The sequence below is a fragment of the Mesoplodon densirostris genome, chromosome 6 (genome assembly GCF_025265405.1).
Source record: "Mesoplodon densirostris isolate mMesDen1 chromosome 6, mMesDen1 primary haplotype, whole genome shotgun sequence".
Classification (NCBI taxonomy): Eukaryota; Metazoa; Chordata; class Mammalia; order Artiodactyla; family Ziphiidae; genus Mesoplodon; species Mesoplodon densirostris.
Window position 1 is genome coordinate 63225013 of NC_082666.1, and position 18570 is coordinate 63243582.

At 39.0% G+C, this 18570-nt stretch overlaps 1 protein-coding gene across 6 annotated transcripts in view; it reads left to right on the forward strand.

Annotated features, from left to right (window-relative positions):
• NFIB (nuclear factor I B) overlaps nucleotides 1-18570 on the forward strand; it is a 233444-nt gene that overhangs the window by 89569 nt on the left and 125305 nt on the right. The window lies entirely within an intron of this gene.

Here is an 18570-nt window from a genome sequence, read left to right on the forward strand (position 1 = left end):
TTATTTCTAGGTTCTCGATTCTGTTCCATCGGTCTATTTGTCTCTTTTTACGCCAGTACCTTCCTGTTTTGATGACTACAGTTGTACAGTATAGCTTGAAATCAAGAAGTGTGATGCTTCCTGCTTTGTTTTTCTTTCTCAGGATTCTTTTGCTATTTAGGGTCTTTTGTGGTTCCTTATAAATTTTAAGAGTGTTTCTGCTACTTCTGTAAAAAATGCATTTGGAAGCTTGGTAGGGATTGCATTAATCCTGTAGATCAGCGGTCCCCAACCTTTTTGGCATCAGGGACTGGTTTTGTAGAAGACAATTTTTCCATGGGAGTGGGGAGGGGATGGTTCAGGTGGTAAAGAGAGCGATGGGAAGCCGTAGATGAAGCTTTGCTCGCTCACCTGCCACTCCCCTCCTGCTGTGCGGCCTGGTTCCTAACAGGCCACAGACTGGTACCGGTCCATGGCCCAGGGGTTGAGGACCCCGCTCTAGATGATTTTGGTAGTATTGACATTTTAACCATATTAGTTCTTCCTGTCCATGAACACAAGATACCTTTCCATTTATTTGTATCTTCTTTGATTCCTTTCATCAATGTCTTATAGTTTTCAGAGTAGAGATCTTTCAACTCCTTAGTTAAATTTATTCCTAAGTATTTTATTGTTTTTGATGCCATTGTAAATGGGATTGATTTCTTTAGTTCTTTTTCAGAAAATTCATTATTAGTGTATAGAAATGCTACTGATGTTGCGTGTTGATTTTGTATCCTGCAACTTTACTGAATTCATTGGTTGGATCTAAGTTTTTTGTTGTTGTTATTGTTGACTTTTTAGGATTTTTTATATGTAAAATCATGTCATCTGCAAATAGAGACAATTTTACCTCTTTGTTTCCAATTTTGATACCTTGTTTTTTCTTGCCTGATTACTCTAGCTGGGACTTCTAGTACTGTGTTGAATAGGTATGGTGAGAGTGGGCTTCCTTGTCTTGTTCCAGATCTTGGAGGAAAAACTTTTTAACCTTTCACCAATGAGTATTATATTAGCTGTGGGCTTGTCATATATGGCCTTTATTATGTTGAGATATGCTCCTGCTATGCCTAATTTGTTCAGAACTTTCATCATAAATGGATGTTGAATTTTGTCAAATACTTTTTCTGCATTTATTGAGATGAGCATATAATTCTTTCATTTTATTAATTTGATATATCATATTGATTTATTTGCATATGTTGAACCATCCTTTCATCTCAAGGATAAATCTTAATTGAACATGGTGAATGATGCTTTTAATGTGCTGCTGAATTTGGTCTGCTAGTTTATTTAGAATTTTTACATCTATAGTCATCAGGGATATTGGCCTATAGTTTTATTTCCTAGTAGCATCCTTTTCTTGTTTTAGTATTGGGATAATGCTGGCCTCATAAAAGGAGGTTGAGAGTGTTCCCTCCTCTTCAGTTTTTTGGAAGAGTTTGAGAAGGACTGTTGTTCATTCTTCTCTAAGTATTTGGTAAAAGTCACCAGTGAAGCCATCTGGTCCTGGACTTTTCTTCCTTGGGAGATTTTTTGATTGCGGATTCAATCTCCTTGGACTATTCAGATTTACTATTTTTTCCTTGATTCAGTCATGGTAAGCTGTATGTTTCTAATAATTATTCATTTCTTCTAGGTTGTCCAGTTTGTTGGCATATAGCTGTTCAATGTGGCATAGCTTTTGTAGCTTAGGACTTACGCTACAAAAAAACAGTCCTAGCTTAGGACTGTTTTCCACCTTATGCTTGTTGATTATGGCCTTCTGAGTAGGCCAGAAAGATCTTAAAAGTTGTTTATTGTTCAGGGAAATACAATAAGGGATGAGAATGGATTTAAGGAGGGACTCTTTTATTTTATTATGAACTATGTCTTTGAGTATTGTTTAGATTGTTTATGGGTTAGGTAGAAGCCTATTTACTTGAAGGACAAAATCCCAGAAGATACACAGAATGCCCATCAGGGGCTTCTTGGCCAACTGGAGTGTAGTTGAGGCGCTGATAGGGTACAGGGTGGCTGGGAAGGAAGCCATGGCCAGAGCCTGTGAGACCAGGTGGGTTCCTACTGCTTCACTTCTCTATCAATCACAGGCACTGCCATTTCCTTATCAGATGTAGGTGTGGAGGAATTGAGCTAGAACTAATAGGAAGGTTTTTCTGCTTTTGTGTTTCATTGAAATTAGATTGGCTCTAACTTGTTCCTTTAACACAGCTTCCTCCTTTTTTTCCTTTTTTTTTTAACCATTGAGGTCAAATGTAATTTTTCAAAATTTTGCTTCTTGATTTCTCTCTCCTGTGGAATTGCACAACAGGGAAAGAACTTGAAGTATAAAGGAAACCAGTGTAATTATTAAATAATGAATGGTTACATTTTCATAGATAAATGTCGTAAAATAAAAAATTCTTGAATGCTTATTTTTAACACTGTTCATGTCTAAATGTGTTTCTTCTGGGAACTGTGGGTGGGAATTGTGCATGCTATAATTGATGCAAATGGGTTGCAATTCAGAAAAACAAGGCAACATAGACGTTTGAACTGGAATCTAATGTAGTCACTTATCAGTAAGTGGAGGGCTTGGTTAAAGTAGATCAGCTCTGAGATCTGCTCTGCTGCTCACAGTATACAGAGTGCAGCCTGGCTTCTGTCAGGATAGACTAAGACTTTTGTCTTCAAGTCCCTGCTCTATGGCTGTATGATCTGGGCATAGTGCCTAACCTCTCTGAGCCCCTGGTTAGCTGTGTAACTCAGAAGACAGAGCTGCAGGTAACATTCCAAGGGAGCAGCAGAAAGAAGGAATGGATTAATGCTGAGTCCAAAGACTAGGAAAAGTTCTAGGACAGAAAAGGCATTTGATCTGGTCTGCATGGAATGTGGGTTCCTAAATGCAGTGGATAAAGAGAAGGACAGACTTGTCTAGGGGAGTAGCATGGGCAAAGGCACAGTGGTCCAGCTCCCTGGGGCTTGAAATGCATGACTTCCTGTCAGGGGAGCTGAACCTGGAGTTTAGGAAATGGCCTTTGAGGACCCCGAATGCCATATGAAGTGACTTTATTCAGTAGGTGTATATGTTTCTTGTGCTGTGTAACAGATTACCACCAATTTAAAGCAGCACCCATTTATTAATATGCAGTTTTGTTGGTCAGAAGTCCAGAGCAGTGTGTACAGTCTCTGTGCTATTATAAGACTGAAATCAAGGAGGCTGCTGGGGCGAGTTCTCATCTGGAGGCTCCAGGGAAAAGTCTGTTTTCAGGCTCATTCTCGTTGGCAGAATTTAGCTTCTTGTGGTTGGAGGATTGAGGTCCGCATTTCTTTGCTGGCTCTCAGGGGGCTGTCCCCTCTCCTTACCATGTAGCTCTCTCAATTTTCAAGCCAGCAATGGCACATTAATTCCTTCTCCTTCTTTGAATCTCTCTGACTTACCTTCTGAGATGAGCTAGAGAAAATGCTCTGCTTTTAAAGAGCTCATGTGATTAGATCAGGTTGACCTGGATTACTTCCCTAATTTAAGGTCAACTGTGTAACGTAACATCATCTAATCATGGGATTAAAATCCATCATATTCACAGTCGCAGGGACTATGCAGAGCATGTAGACCAGGGGGCAGGAAATTTAAGGGACCCTCTTAGAATTCTGCCTTCCACAGAACTACAGGTATCTGAGCAAGAGAGTTATGTGTTCCAAGCAGTATTCTAGAAAGTTGACAATAGTGGAATGTAGAGAGTGTTTTGGAAAAAATGAGAGACTGGAAGCAATTGACACAGGAGGAAGTCTTTGCAATATCAAAAGGGCTTTAGTACTGCTTATGTCCTGTTTAGTACTGATTTAGTACAGTTTAGTTTGAGAAGAGCTTCAGGGCATTGGAAATAGGGATCCAAGGATCCAAAGGACTTGACAACTTGCTACCTTCAGCTAGGAGCCAAGATAGTATTCCTTTGTGTTTTTGGAGGGAAAGATAATGGGTGGTGCTAAGGAGATGGTCTCTCTATGCCTCCCCCTCTGAATCAGGCTAGCCTTGGTCTGTTTTATGTACTGGCACTTCACTTTTAAATTAAATTCATGATTTCCTCTTTATTGTTTAATCCAGAAGCCAGTTTGAGGACGCTGGACCTTTCTAACACCTTCATTTTATAAATGAGAAAACAGAGGCGCAGAGAGGAGAAATGGCATCCCTGCTAGAGTTTCTTAGCTTTGCCAAGTATGTAGTTCAGTTTGAGAAGAAACAACCCATTGGTAAAGAACGAGTAGAGGGGTAGAGGGCATAAGAAAGGGCAGCTCATGAGATTATCTCATGGATTCAAGGGAGACTGGGATTAGCTTGGTTTGGGATTCATTAGGAAAACTTCAGTTGTGTAAACGGGTCTTAGCCTGGCTGTTGAAGGAACTAATGGAGAGAAAAATCAGAATTGCCTCCTTAAAGGTCTACAGACAAAGCCAGCTCTGTGCAAAGTTGGGGGATAAAAGATGCTCCAGAGGCAGTGTGGTACGGCGGCGTGAGCTTTGAGGTCTTAGGTATTTGAGCTGTGTGATGTTGGGGAAACTATTTGTCTCCTTGAGTGTCAGTTTTTCCTACTGTATAATGGGGCTAGTAATTTTGCACATAAAAATACATAATAACAGTTCTGTGGGTCAAAACCAGTTGAATATCTGAAACCTTATATGTTTCAGCCTAATCTATTAATACCTGATAGGGTTGCTGTGAGGCCTGGCTGTGATAATGCATGTTTAGTGCAGTACCCAGCATATAATCGGTACTGAATGTATAACACCTGTTTGTAATATTATTCAAGGAAGAGGAGACTTCAGACTTTGGAATTTAGGCAGAGAGATTAACCTTTCAAGCCAAGAGGAGCCTCTCACTTTGAGATACAGGACAGTAGCCGGGCTGCGAGGGAGAGGATTCTGGATTTCAAGTGAAATGTGAGAATATCAACCAGAGGGTCAGGTCAGGAGGGCAGAAGGACTTCTGATGTGTCAATATTTGGCTTGACCTGGGCATACAAAGTTTAGTAATTCACTGTGAATTGTAGTTCTAGAGAAGCTCATGGACTTGGGAGGAAGCTAGATGGGCTGTAGATAGGATAAAACCTAGTTCAGAGCAGAAAACCCTCCTTGGGAGGGGCAGAGAGGGCCAGGAAGGAAGACAGGGATGGGATGTGTGCTCGTGGGCCGGGGGGTGAGGGAGGAAGAGCAGGGCTAGATCTCACTGGATGAAGAAGAGAAGCTCTGGGTGGTGGAAGCTCATCTGGACAGGGCTGAGTTTTAGTGACGAGATGGGCCAGAAGTGAGGAATTTACACTTTGTTGAAGGAGGTTTTTTAGAAGGGAAATGAGGGTTCCTTAGGGAAGAGTAAAGAGCTGGGAGAGTGGCCGGAGAAAAGGGAGGAAGCATGGGGAGGGGTGAAATTTGTGAGTGTTAAGGACGTGGGGGTGATGGGTATGCAGAGATATGAGAGCTGTCGGCTGCGGTCCACTGGCCAGGACACTGGGTCCAGCATCCCGAGTGACAGCAGGAGGAAACCAGGGTTCCCGGGCAGGGCTCCTGATTTCTCCAGAACTCTAGATCTGGTAGGAAGGAAGACCCCTTGTGCAGAATAATCCACCTCTTAGCCCCCCTCCACCCCCTTACGATATTTGAGAATACTAAGTCTTTCCCCTACTCCAATTCACAAAACAGAATCAAAGCATCTCTGAGCCTGTGAATCACAAGGGCTTTATGACAGCTTCAGAGAGGTGCCTTTACCTTGTTTATGATACCTGTACTAATTAGAAAGGACTGTGTTCTTTTTGTGGCATAAGACTTTGCAGTGGACCTACATGGTCATTATGATCAGTAATAATAAATGCTAAAAATTTCGAACAGGTGTCTGATAATCCTTGGTGGAGAGGTTTCATGGGATCTTGTTCCCTGACTTTGCCTTCTCTCCACCTGGAAAGGAGGCTGATGAGCCCATCAGACCCCAGCCTGCTGGGAGGAGATTCCTTGGCTCACTGTGGAGAAGCCATGATATGCTGAGATGACTGTTTATCATGGACGAAGGGCTGCTTTGATGCTCTTCCAGGGCTGGAGATGGAGAAGTAGCTTGTGTGCAGATTCATCTTCTCACAGGGAAGTTAGTCTAGTTCCCAGGCATGGAACCTTGGCCTTCAGAGTCACAGGGTGGGTTCTGATGTAACGGGTCAAGATATTGGCTTCTTCTCTTCCAGGAGAATGTTTGACATACTGTTTTATTCACCGTAGCTTGAATTCCACTGTATAAATAAGAACATGCCATTTTCTTGTCATCTGCAGAACCCTGGATTTCTTAAATCTCATCAAATGTAGTGTTATTTATTCAAGCTTTCTTCTTGAATTCTGCCCTGGAGTGTTCGTAGGCAGTTTAACATTACTCACCATTTAGTAAAGGTAACAAAACAAAAGAAACCCCAGCAAACATGCCTCCTCCATAAAACGCACATAAAACAGGAATAACATGTGAATGAACAATATCCTAGCTTGAATTCATTCTCTTGCAACAAATGTAGAGTTGTTTCTAATTTTGAGTAAATGAGTCTGCAAACCAAAATAGTTAGTAGGTTTAATTTTACATTCACAGTTTTGACATGGTAACCCTAAATTACATCTTATCTGGAAAAGTCTTTTCAACCCAAACTTTTTTTTAACCTAGTGCCACAAGATGACTCTATGTTAAAATTTCTCAGAAGACAATATAGCTCTATCTATTAACCTAAATTAACATATAGATAATAAATAGTGATATTTATTATCAAGATAGTAAATAATACCATTATTTGCACCTTAGATTTGCTATTCTTGTTGAAAATGTTGGTAGTACTAAACATACCAAATTTTAAAAAACAAAAAAGCCTTTAAACATGGCAGAGAGGAAATAGTCAGAGGATGTACCAAACTTCATAGGATGCAACATCTTAGGGGAGAAAAAAGGCTAAAGCAATCAAAATTTCTACCAGATTGGATTATCTGCATGAGTTTCATTAGCCACCCTTCACTGAAGAACTGGCACTTAAGAAATGTTTTTGTAGTTGGAGACTGAGGTGATAATTTAATGGTCTAGAGTCAGAGCTAGTAGGAGACTAAGAGAGGAAAGGTTTTAGGTTCCCTAGAGGATAGGAAGGGTTTCTTTCAAAATCACTCTCTGTGGTGTCTCCAAGGGCAGTGTCAACAAATAGGTCCTTAATAAGTGTCTTTTATGATGGCAGTGGTTGGGTGGATGGTAGATCAATAACTGAAAAGTGTCTGAACTTACAAGATTACAGACTTAATAGAAATCTAAGCATCAGCTATGATCAAGACCAATGCATTTAAATACTTCTCCGCTTTGAGCTCATGGGAAAAAAGGGACCGTGCATGTCAGATGCCAAACCCCTGACCAAATCTGGGCAGTAGTAATAGCCTCTTTGGCCCTTGGTAAAACCTCCAGTAAACTAAATACCAAAATCAAATAGAGAAATGAAGGGATCTCTGTAGACTAGCTGAGTGACATGGGTAGAGTTACTGGTCTCTCAGGTGGCCAGGAGTCCAACTCAGAGTTCTATAATACCTCACTCCTGCTTGCCCAGGACCTTCAAAGTCTTGGATTAATGTGCAAAAAATCTTTTTCAAGAGCCTTATTGAAGCTCTGTTGGCTTGGATAGAATGTCAGTGGGTAGAATCTGGGTTTTATCAGGTGCTACTTGAGGAAAAGCATTTATGGTAGTTCAAGAAAAGCACTGAAAACAGAAACACGGTTTGGAGGTTGTTATTTGAAGTCAGACTCTTGAATGTATCATGGAAACAAAACAATTGTAAATATTTTTTTAAAATTATCATTTTATTTTATATCTGGCTTGAATATGGTGATCATGTTTGTCTATATTTCCTGGACACCTGGCCTGTTCCTTCGGTAGTTTTCCTTTGGGAAAATGTATCCCTTCCAAATGCTGCCTTGTAGCTCACACCTCATTATTCTTATTCCCTTGTTAGGCTCAGCAATCCTTGCCTCTTCAAAATGCCGTTAGTTCCACAGAGTGATAGAGGGATTCTCAGCAATCACAGAAGAAGCTGAGTCTGGTTCAGAAAGTACAGTTTACTGGCAAAGTAGCAGGACCTAAAGGCTTACATTTTTGTGCCCCTCACTGCCACAGATGTTTTATTTTCTTACCCTAACTTTCCCTTCACTCAGAATGACTGTCCTGTTTGTTTGATCTCAGTGGTATGCGTTTTTTGGTAAGTGTTCTAAAAATCTTTGAGGGGAATGAAGTGGTCTTAAATGAAATAATTAGTAATATGGCCAGTCAGAGCAGGATTTATGAGTCTTCCAAAATAATGTAAATTTAGTTTGCTTAGTTTGTATCTTTTTTCTATCTCCCAGCATTATTAAATAATTAGATAATTGATATCTTTTGGTTGTTCATGCCCACTCCAGAAATAATTTGTAAGACAATCTAATTTAGATTCTATCTGCTTTAAATAGGAATTAGTGTGGGTTGCGCGTAATATATGTAAAAGATGTAACCTGGGAAAAGTTATTGCCCAGAAGGTTTGGAAATTACTACTATTTTTCCTTTGGTCATCATAAGGCAATTGATCAAAGTGGTCAACTCAATACAAAGAATATGACTTTGGGGCATAGCGTGCTTATGAATTCAAATATTAAATCATTTCATGTATATTCCACTTAATTTTATTAAGTTCTGCCCAACAGCACTTTCCAAAAATTACTCATAACTTATGTATGCTACTATGGCAATATTTTAGAAGACGGATGGGGGTAGCTGTTGTAGTGTCCAGTGTAAAGCACCATGTCCTGTACATAGGCTAGAGTAGTCCTTGTGAAATAAATGACTGTTAGTTGTGGGGTTGTCTGATACAGATTTGTACTGGAAAATTATACTTATTTTCCCTTCTTTAGCAAGACTCTAAAAGCAATTTTGGCAAATACAACATAGTCCTTAGTGTCACATGAGTATGATGGAATTGAAGTGACTGTTATGTGGCCCTGACCTTGGTGTCATGATCCGGGTGATGTGAACCCTTTGGAGGATACAGAATCTCTCTTCTGGGGTTCACTCATTTTTGTGGAAGCTTACCTCCTCTGCAACTTTGTACGCACACATGTGCACACATACACAACCTTCATTCTTACCAGTGGATACAGATGAACCTTGGCAGGACCCACCTGAATCCTGCTTTGGGCCTTTCTCATACCAGAACTTCTTTAGTTTATGCCCCGCCTTCACAGGGACTTTTTGGGGTCAGCAAAGTGACTGGATAAACTAATATATGTCTCCATGTTAGTACAGAACTTCCCTGTGGCATAAGCCCAGCTTGCTTGTCAATTTATATATTTTTTGCAAATGATTATTAATTTCAAAGATTTAGGTATTTTATTTTTTATTTAAAGTTATTTTAGAAAAATGCAAAAACAAAAATTCTTGACCAGCAGCATTTAGCTTTTCAGGTAACTTCTGCCAGACTATCTTTTCTAAACAACACAAATCTGTGTTATTTCTTCATATTGACCATTATATCTGACTAAATTTGAATTCTACCAGCTTTATCTTCATTCCTAAGAGTGATGATAATACCTACTTTTTATTGCCTGCTCACCATGAACAAGGCACTGTGCTGGGAATTTACATGAAGTGTCTCAATTCTCGCTACAGTCCCGCTTGGAAGAGACTACTATTTGCCTTTTACAAGATGATTAAAGGACATTTATCCAAGTTACAAAGCAAACAAGTGGACAAGAAGGTTGAGAATTCTTTATTAAATTTTGCTTTGATAACAAGAGTAACAGTTGCTTTTATAGTAATATTGCAGTATTGTAGAAGTGCATAACATAGGAAGTTAGACTCCATCTCAGTACATCATTCAGAGAAAACCACTGTTAACAAATGGTGCATCTTTATCTGACTCTTGAGAATAATCCCTGGAGTTTATCTGATAATTTTTAATGTAACAGTTTCTAATTCTTTTTCTTATGACTTTTTGATGATGTACTTTTTACTTTCTTTACAATTGAATCAGGATGCATTTTAAATTTAGAATAAGCAAAAATTCTCAGGTCAATATAACTTTTTACACATTTGCTTTCTCTCATTTTTTTTTTTACCCCCAAATACCCAAATCCTTCCTTATTTATTAGTTAACTTTTAACATTTATTCATAAAATAACCTTCAACTAGTATGTACAGGTGTTCAGTGCTGTCACCTCTGCTTTTCATTGGACACCATTAAATGTACACCAGAGACTACATTTTTCAAGCTCATTTTTTTTTTTTTTTTTTTTTTTTTTTTTTTTTTTTGTGGTATGCGGGCCTCTCACTGTTGTGGCCTCCCCCGTTGCGGAGCACAGGCTCCGGACGCGCAGGCTCCGGACGCGCAGGCTCAGCGGCCATGGCTCACGGGCCCAGCCGCTCCGCGGCATATGGGATCCTCCCGGACCGGGGCACGAACCCGTATCCCCTGCATCGGCAGGCGGACTCTCAACCACTTGCGCCACCAGGGAGGCCCTCAAGCTCATTTTTTAAGTATTTTTGTGTTCTTGTTTTGGTTACAAATATGCTAGAAAATCTATAGAAACCTATGTGAAAGTTGGTATCTTTGGAGATTAAATAAAGACTGCTTTAGCCATTACTCTTCTATTTCTTGCCTTACTAAGCACCCCATTCATGAGCTTGACATATTATTTTTTACCCAACTATTTACTTAAAAAATTAAAATTAATACATTTATAGAAAAATCATTAAATACTGCATATAGGTAAAAATGAAAAGCAGATGTCCTTCCTCCTCTTGTTTCTCTCTCAGCCTTACACTCATTCCTAAATTTCTTCTGTTTCTGGATTTTCTTAATGGACATATAAGCATATTTTAAGTAGTAGCATCTTTTTAAATTTAAATTATCCAGGACGACCACCTTCACAGTGCACGCCTCCCTCACATGTTCACTGCACTGCTGAATAAGCAGGTCTCAGCAAGACTTCCATATTCAGTAAAATAAGAATACATTTCAAATGGGAAAGACAACCAGGACCAAGGAAATAGAAATGGAGAATGAAAATATGGAAAAGAGTACAAATGTGTAGTCTACAAAGCCCAATAATGTTGCCTGGTAGATTAACAAGTATCAAATGAGCACAAGTGTTCTGGTAGTCAGTATAAAAGGGAGGGATAGGGCTTCCCTGGTGACACAGTGGTTGGGAGTCCACCTGCCGATGCAGGGGACGCAGTTTTGTGCCCCGGTCCAGGAAGATCCCACATGCTGCGGAGCGGCTGGGCCCGTGAGCCATGGCCGCTGGGCCTGAGCGTCCGGAGCCTGTGCTCCGCAACGGGAGAGGCCACAACAGTGAGAGGCCTGCGTACCGCAAAAAAAAAAAAAAAAAAAAAAAGGAGGGATATAATCGATAATACTTTTTTTTTTTTTTTTTTTTTAAATCTGAAAGACTTAAATGTGACCAGTTCTTAGAGGGAAACTTTGAGCCTGGATTTCTCAAGTTTCCATGGAGGATTTTTCTGTTAGGTTGCTTGTTGGAGTAGCACAGGTCAAAATGGTAGGCGGCGATGTGAGATGTACCCAGCTCCATACTTAACGTGGGGGCCTCCTGTTCAAAAATGAAGAATTTCAGGACAGTGATAGCAGGCATCCAATCAAGTGGCTTTGCAGGTCTGGGACATGAAGCCAACCCAGTGTACCTGGAGGTCCTTGACCATGTGGAGGCCTCTGAGAAGTGGAACAGGCTGGTGGAGGAGGGGGGAGGTCGTGCCATATGCAGGGATGTGTTCCACTGAGTGTCCTCTTTGGGGTTTCCTGATCTTGGCCACATCTTAAGGAAGGGGCATTGGTGGTAAGCTAGGATGTGGTGACTTGGGGGAGGGGGAGGGGGGAGTAATGTGGAGAAGTGTAGAGGAGGCTCTGCTAGAAACAATAGAAATGTTTGATAGCTGACGTATAGATGGAAGGTAGCATTGGGATATTAAACAAAAGGGGGGGGGACACTGTCCCTTAAATGTTGTGGGATGAGAGTGGGGGGCATATTTACACACCAACACCAGTGCATGGGAAACAGAGATAAGTAAGTTCATGGTTCCCGTTATGTATGTGTAAGAGGAGAGAGGGAAGCACGCTTCCTCACCAGACACAGCAGAGGGGTGCGAAACTCAGATTAGTGGCCTGGGATGTCGGGAAAGGCTTCCTGGATGAGGTGGCCCTGAGAGGGATCCTGAGGGACCAGCCTGGGTGGAGACCAGGATGCCCAGGTCCTGTTATCCGGGAAGCACTTCAGACTTTATGTTCAGGTTTTGGGGAACCACTGAAGGCTTCAGAAGGGTACCATGGTCAGATTTACATTTTCTAAAGTGCTTTTTGTGTTAGTGTGAAGCAGTGGTTCTCAAAGTGTGGTTCCCAAATCAGAAGCATCAGATCACTCATGAGCTTCTTAGCAGGGCAGAGTCCTAGGGCCCCATTCTGACCTATGAAATCAGATCTCTGAGGATGAACCTGAAACTGGGTTAGAACAAGCTCTCTAGGTGATTCTTAGGCACATTAAAGCTTGAGAACCACTACTGTGGAGAATAGATGACAGAAGGAACTTAGTGTTTATCATAAATCACTTATTTGATTAATGATGAACCTGCAGGCCAGAGTGAATAAGTAACTTATCAAAGATGAACTTAGTGGTGAGCAATAATTAAGACAGGAGTCTCCTGACTGCTCTTTTTCTCTGTTCTTTCAAACTTCCTAGGCAGTGAGATGATTATCAGAGCATTTTTTTTTTTTTTTTTTTTTTTTTGCGGTACGCGGGCCTCTCACTGTTGTGGCCTCTCCCGTTGCAGAGCACAGGCTCCGGACACGCAGGGTCCGGATGCGCAGGCTCAGTGGCCATGGCTCACGGGCCCAGCCGCTCCGCGGCATGTGGGATCTTCCCGGACCGGGGCACGAACCCATGTCCCCTGTATTGGCAGGCGGACTCTCAACCACTGTGCCACCAGGGAAGCCCTATCAGAGCATTTTTTAAAGGAAGATGTAATTATATGTTATATTACCTTTCCAAAACAGTGCCTACAAAAGTACAAATGGAAATAGGCAAATAATGTAAGTATGCAATGATTGACATATAACGTTTGCTTGTCTATTTCACATGTGATGCACGTTATGTTTGTGTGTCTCTGAGACTGGCATGGGGAAAAAGGAAGTGACTTCTCTAAACTTTAATTACTCTCTAAGCAGTGAATTTACTAGCTCTATGACCTTGGGTAAAACATTCAGTCTCTTTGAGCCTTAATTTCCTTATCTATGAAATGGGATTACTAATACCTACCTAACACCGTTGTTAGGATAAGGTAGCTTATGTGAGTGATTTGTAGGTTGTAAAGCATTATAAATGTGAGTGATATTATTTTTATCACATAGTTTAAATATATGTCCATTTATCTAGCAAATATTTATTAAACATATATGATGGGCAATATCATAAGAGTAGACTTTTTAGAAACGTGTTTTTCTTTGGAAGAATTATAAAACTTTTCAGGTGATTTCCTAAATTATTCACATAATTACTAAGTACCACTCAGACTTAATAAGGAAATTTTTGATTTGAAATTTCCAATCCTATATTTTGTATTGAGTCTTACCTTAAGTTGTTAGTTCCCTTCTAACTTTTTCTTCATTCTTATTTTCATAGAGATACTTAACCAACGCATTCTACTTTAATATTTTTAATTTTGTCTTTAAGAAATGATTGAGTTTAAAAATTAAATGAGTGTATCATTATTTACATAACCTTCCAGAACAGCAACAAAAGTGTATGAGTAATTTCTAAGTAAAATTAAGTCAATGAGTGGTTTATGTGACTCATCCATACCTTAAAATGAATTGGAGTAGTTTTGCTTTCACCAATTAAATATAAGTATGCTGGTTATTAATATGAGTCTTTTGATTTGCTCATTTAAGCAGGTCATAGAAGTTCTTCATAGCTGTAGGTTAGATTCTCTCTGGGATTTTATTAACTTGTGTCTCTTTGGTGTGAGAACAGTTCATTTTTAAGGAATGCCCACCTACCTCTAGAGGTGGCACTCATTCTTCAAGAAGCGGCAGTTTATTTGCATTAACACTAAGGCAATAGTCCATTTAATACCAGCTAAATTGCAGTTATCTATAAAGCCCAGTGGTGTATTCCTTTGGTGGGGATATTCTGTTTAACTGAGAGACAATTCTTTAAATGTTTTAATCTTTTAATTATCTATTATTGATGTTGAAGATCTTTCCAACGTATATACTTCCTTTCCTTTAAGTACAATATCATTGTCACAAAAAAAGTTAATCATTTTTAATACCAATAACATGGCACCATATGGTTCAACTCACATTTCATTGTAGGGTCCAGGAGAGGCCTGACCTGGAGGGTCCCCCCTAGCCTGGGGAGGTATGAGAGGTGGAGAGACCATCAGGGCAGATGTGCAGGGTGGTTACCATCTCTGTGATAAGTGAACAAACCTCTGGCCCTCACCCTCATCACCTATTCCTTTTACCTTGCTTTGCTCCTGCCTCTGGACTCTGTCTTCTGGACTTGAATTACAGTTTGTTGGTTCCTTGCCTTGAGTAACTATCCTAGTATTTTTTTTAGAGGTAGACAATGTAGTGGTCAAAGCTTTTCTCCATTTGCACTGCTTTTTATAGTAATGTCATTTTAAATTCACTAAGATTATTTTATTTTACTTTATAAATTAACTACTGTAGACCAAATCTGTATAGCCCATATATTCTGTTTCTGTACATTTCTATGTAGTTTCATACTATTGCTGTAGGAAATGAAGAGTATTTCTTTTAAGAAATCTCCCAGACCCATTAATATCTGAATTCAGGTTGTTTTTTGAATGCAATTTTTGTAATTTAATTCTAATTCCAGATTGAAAAACATTAGCGCAGGTAGTATTACTATTAAACACACACGATACATATTTTTAAAATACAGTATCATGGACATGAAGCTAAGGGCAGTATTATTTTTAAATGAAAGATTGCAGTTTTATCTTGGGTTTTCCCCAGGTTGGAGTGATTCCTAACATGGTAGAAATTTATGTATGTAATTAATATTCTAAATTTTAGGAAATAATTATTAAGTATCTGGCTTTTAGTCTAAACAGAGACAAAATAATCATGTACATGCAGATGTACGATTTCAATACAATTTCAACCTGTTAACTAGGAGTTCCTTTAGTTTTACTGAGTCAGAAATAAATTACATAATTAGTTCCTGGAAAATCTGCAGTGTACAAGAGATACAGCTATCTTGATACATATTAAAACTGACTCTGAATAAATGAAATTTGAAATGGGAATTTTTGTTAGGACTCGTTCAAGAACATTTACATTTGAAAGTTAAAAATATTCTTTCTGTTTTTTTCTTACTAAAAATTTGAACAGAACAAAATTAAAATAATGAAGATGTTTTCTCTTATACTTATTATAATTACCTCTTCTGCTTGAAATTTTATGTTTTGGCCTCATATGAAGCAACAGGTCACTACAGCCGATTTGTGGTTTTAACAATCAGAAGTAACTGACTAATGATGCTATTCATATTTGGGTTGGGAATTAAAGGAGACTGTGTGTGTGTGTGTGTGTGTGTGTGTGTGTGTGTGTGTGTATGCTTATATTTTAGTATTTTCTTCATCACTGAAATGCCAAAAACAATTTGTAAAGCTATTCTGAATTTTTGGTGTTCTCAAACTCAAGGTCGTTAATCTCTTTTTAAGTTCTTTTTTCAATCTTGTAAATATTTCCAGTTATTTTTTGAAAAAAACATTTTTAAAGAAAAAATAGGCACTTTTGTCTCTACACTGGAGCAGAAGAAAAATGTTTTAAATGCCCTCCACATTTACTACTCTACTTGTACAACTTGGATGCCTTTCTATATATTTAGTTTCATTCAAGTTTTCCGCTCTTCATTCTGAAAAGGAAGCAAAATACTGAATCCTTTTTCCAAAAGAAAATGTTTGTAGTGTCACGAAAAATGAGAACAGATGGCCCTGCAAAGCTTTGGGGAGAATGTCGCACTCCAATTCAAATCGTTAGGCAAAGTCAGAGACAAACACGAAGCTACCAATCATTGCAGTGATTTGTATGATTCAATACAGGGGTGCAAAACAAAGAGTTCCAAGGTAGAATTTTGCCTCTTACGTTAACTAAAAGACCTTTTACTAATTTACAGTCCAGATTTGACTAAGTGGATGCCCCAGGTTTTGTTAGGAAAAAGAATCATCAGGGAAAAGCAGTCCCCATCGCTTCAAATGTATTCTAAAATTTTGGGCTTCACAGTGGGCAATATTACTCAGATGCAGTGTGACAGCGTATTAGTGAGATGAACAGATCTTCTGAACCTGGAGTTCTCTGCTCTTTTCCCTCCACTTTTAACTAGATTAGCTTTGCAGTGCATGAGGGTTTGGGTTGTGTAAGGTGCATTAACTTCTCCCCACACTGTTCTGATTGAGCAGCAAAGCATCCATTACCAATACCATATCCAAAGTGACGTTTCCATACAGGCTGCCTGCTGTTTCATTCATAACCACAAAACAGACTGAAATGACTTTACTTCTTTTTACAACTTGCAAAGAGTTAATGGACTGTGCTGGCCCCCTGCCAAAACCTTTAAGGAACTTTATTAATGTGTTATAAGGCTGGGAGACCATAGTATGGGATTCTCTTGGTTATTCATCTTAATGAATAAAAATATGTATGCACAATTAAAGCCACGTTCTCTAGCAATTGCCTTCTAATAAATGTTGAGTCTTTGTCAGGACTCGTCATTACATTCACTGATCAATTTTGATTCTTTTTTTCCTCAAACGTAAAGTTATCAGCAGTGCAATAACGTGGACTTTGTTTAAAGAAATACCAGCTTAGTATTTGAAATGTGAATAATTATTTAATGATGAGATGAACATTCTTTAGCAAGTGGTAAAAATGACTATTTAAAAAAAAAAAACCTTGGTGAAAAACCTAGTCATAATCTGCCGCATTTTCTCATTATTTATTAAAAAAAATTGGCCTAAGATCTATTGATTCTTCATAAGACAGAGATAACATAATTTTGTGCAGATCATGTGGGAAAGGGATATATGAATAGGCAGCATTAAATATTTTTTTTCTGTCTACCCTGTTCTGACATGTCAGTTATCAGAAAACATTTTTATTTTCATACAATTTTATTGTTCTTTCACCTCTGACATTTTCTCCCCACCGCCTTAGAGATGGAGTGTTTCAAGTAGCGAATGAGGGCAGAAATCATATCATATTGAAAATAAATTTTAAAACAGACTGAATGAATCAGTAGGTCTAGTCAAATTTAATGCTGTAGCTATTTGAAAAAAAGATGAATATTTTTGCATCTTTTGAAATATGTACTTTCTCCCCCAAATAGAATACTGTGCACCTTCAAAAGAATGTTGAATGGTCTTTTTCAGTTTGTGAAAATAACCGCAGGAACCTAAAATGAGGAAAACTTCCAGGGAATTTTTTGGCAAAATGATTTTCATATTATGGTCGGAGTGACCATAATATGGGGAAATCTTACACCATTTTATAAAAAGTAGTTGTGAAGAGTTATTAAAAAAAAAAAACTTTGGTAAGTGAAACTACCAAGAGGATGTGAGTATAATACACTTGCAAAGCAGCAGAATAAAAGTTTAGGCCATGTCTGTTTTTACAGATTTAAGTAAGTTAGTATGAAAAAGTATGAATCTTAAGTCATACTAAAGTTTCTGAGACATAAAGTCATCTCTGGTTTTGCATCTAGTGGAAATGAGAATAATTCAATTTTCTTGAGTTAACAAATTTAGAAATACGCGTAATTTATTTCTCTATTTGACAATTTAACCTTGATGTTAGAATGGGTGCCGATTGCAATGAGAATTCAAACAGCCATTGAATTTAACACCTAGTGGTTTATTCTCTTAAAGATGAGCCAGCACTTTGCCTCGAGTTTTAAAAATGACCTACCTTGAGGTCATTAAAATAAGATTAAAAATATGAGAATAAAATGTGAAAGATGATTCAAAGTGACTTGGGTTGGGGGAGAATAGAGCTGTTTCGGGAATGGGAAATAATCTTTCAACTTAGATTTTGAACACTGGGTGTAGCTGGCCATATTTTCAAGTGGAGGCATCATCCTGTGGTCCTTGACCTTGTAAGTTTGATAATTCTGTGCTCTGTGTTGTAACTAACCACCTAATCTGAAGCAAAGAAGTATTTTGACCTGTACTCTTTCTTTGAATCTCATTCACCCAAGGAGGAGGGGGACGTGGTGAGAGTGGAGTTGGTGGATCTGTGTCAGGTGGCAGGGGAAGCTGGCTCTCCTCTGCACCTGTGTTGTATCGGTGGACAAATGATCAGACCCTAAACCCTGGTTAAGTACAGCTAAGACTGCAGTAACATTCGTGGGAAAAATGGCACAGGGGGAGAAATCAGGCTGTCATTTGCGAGATGTGGCTTAGAGGGGGAATTACTTGATCCTGTGGTGAAGTCTCAGGACTTTGGTGGGAGATTAGGAGGTTT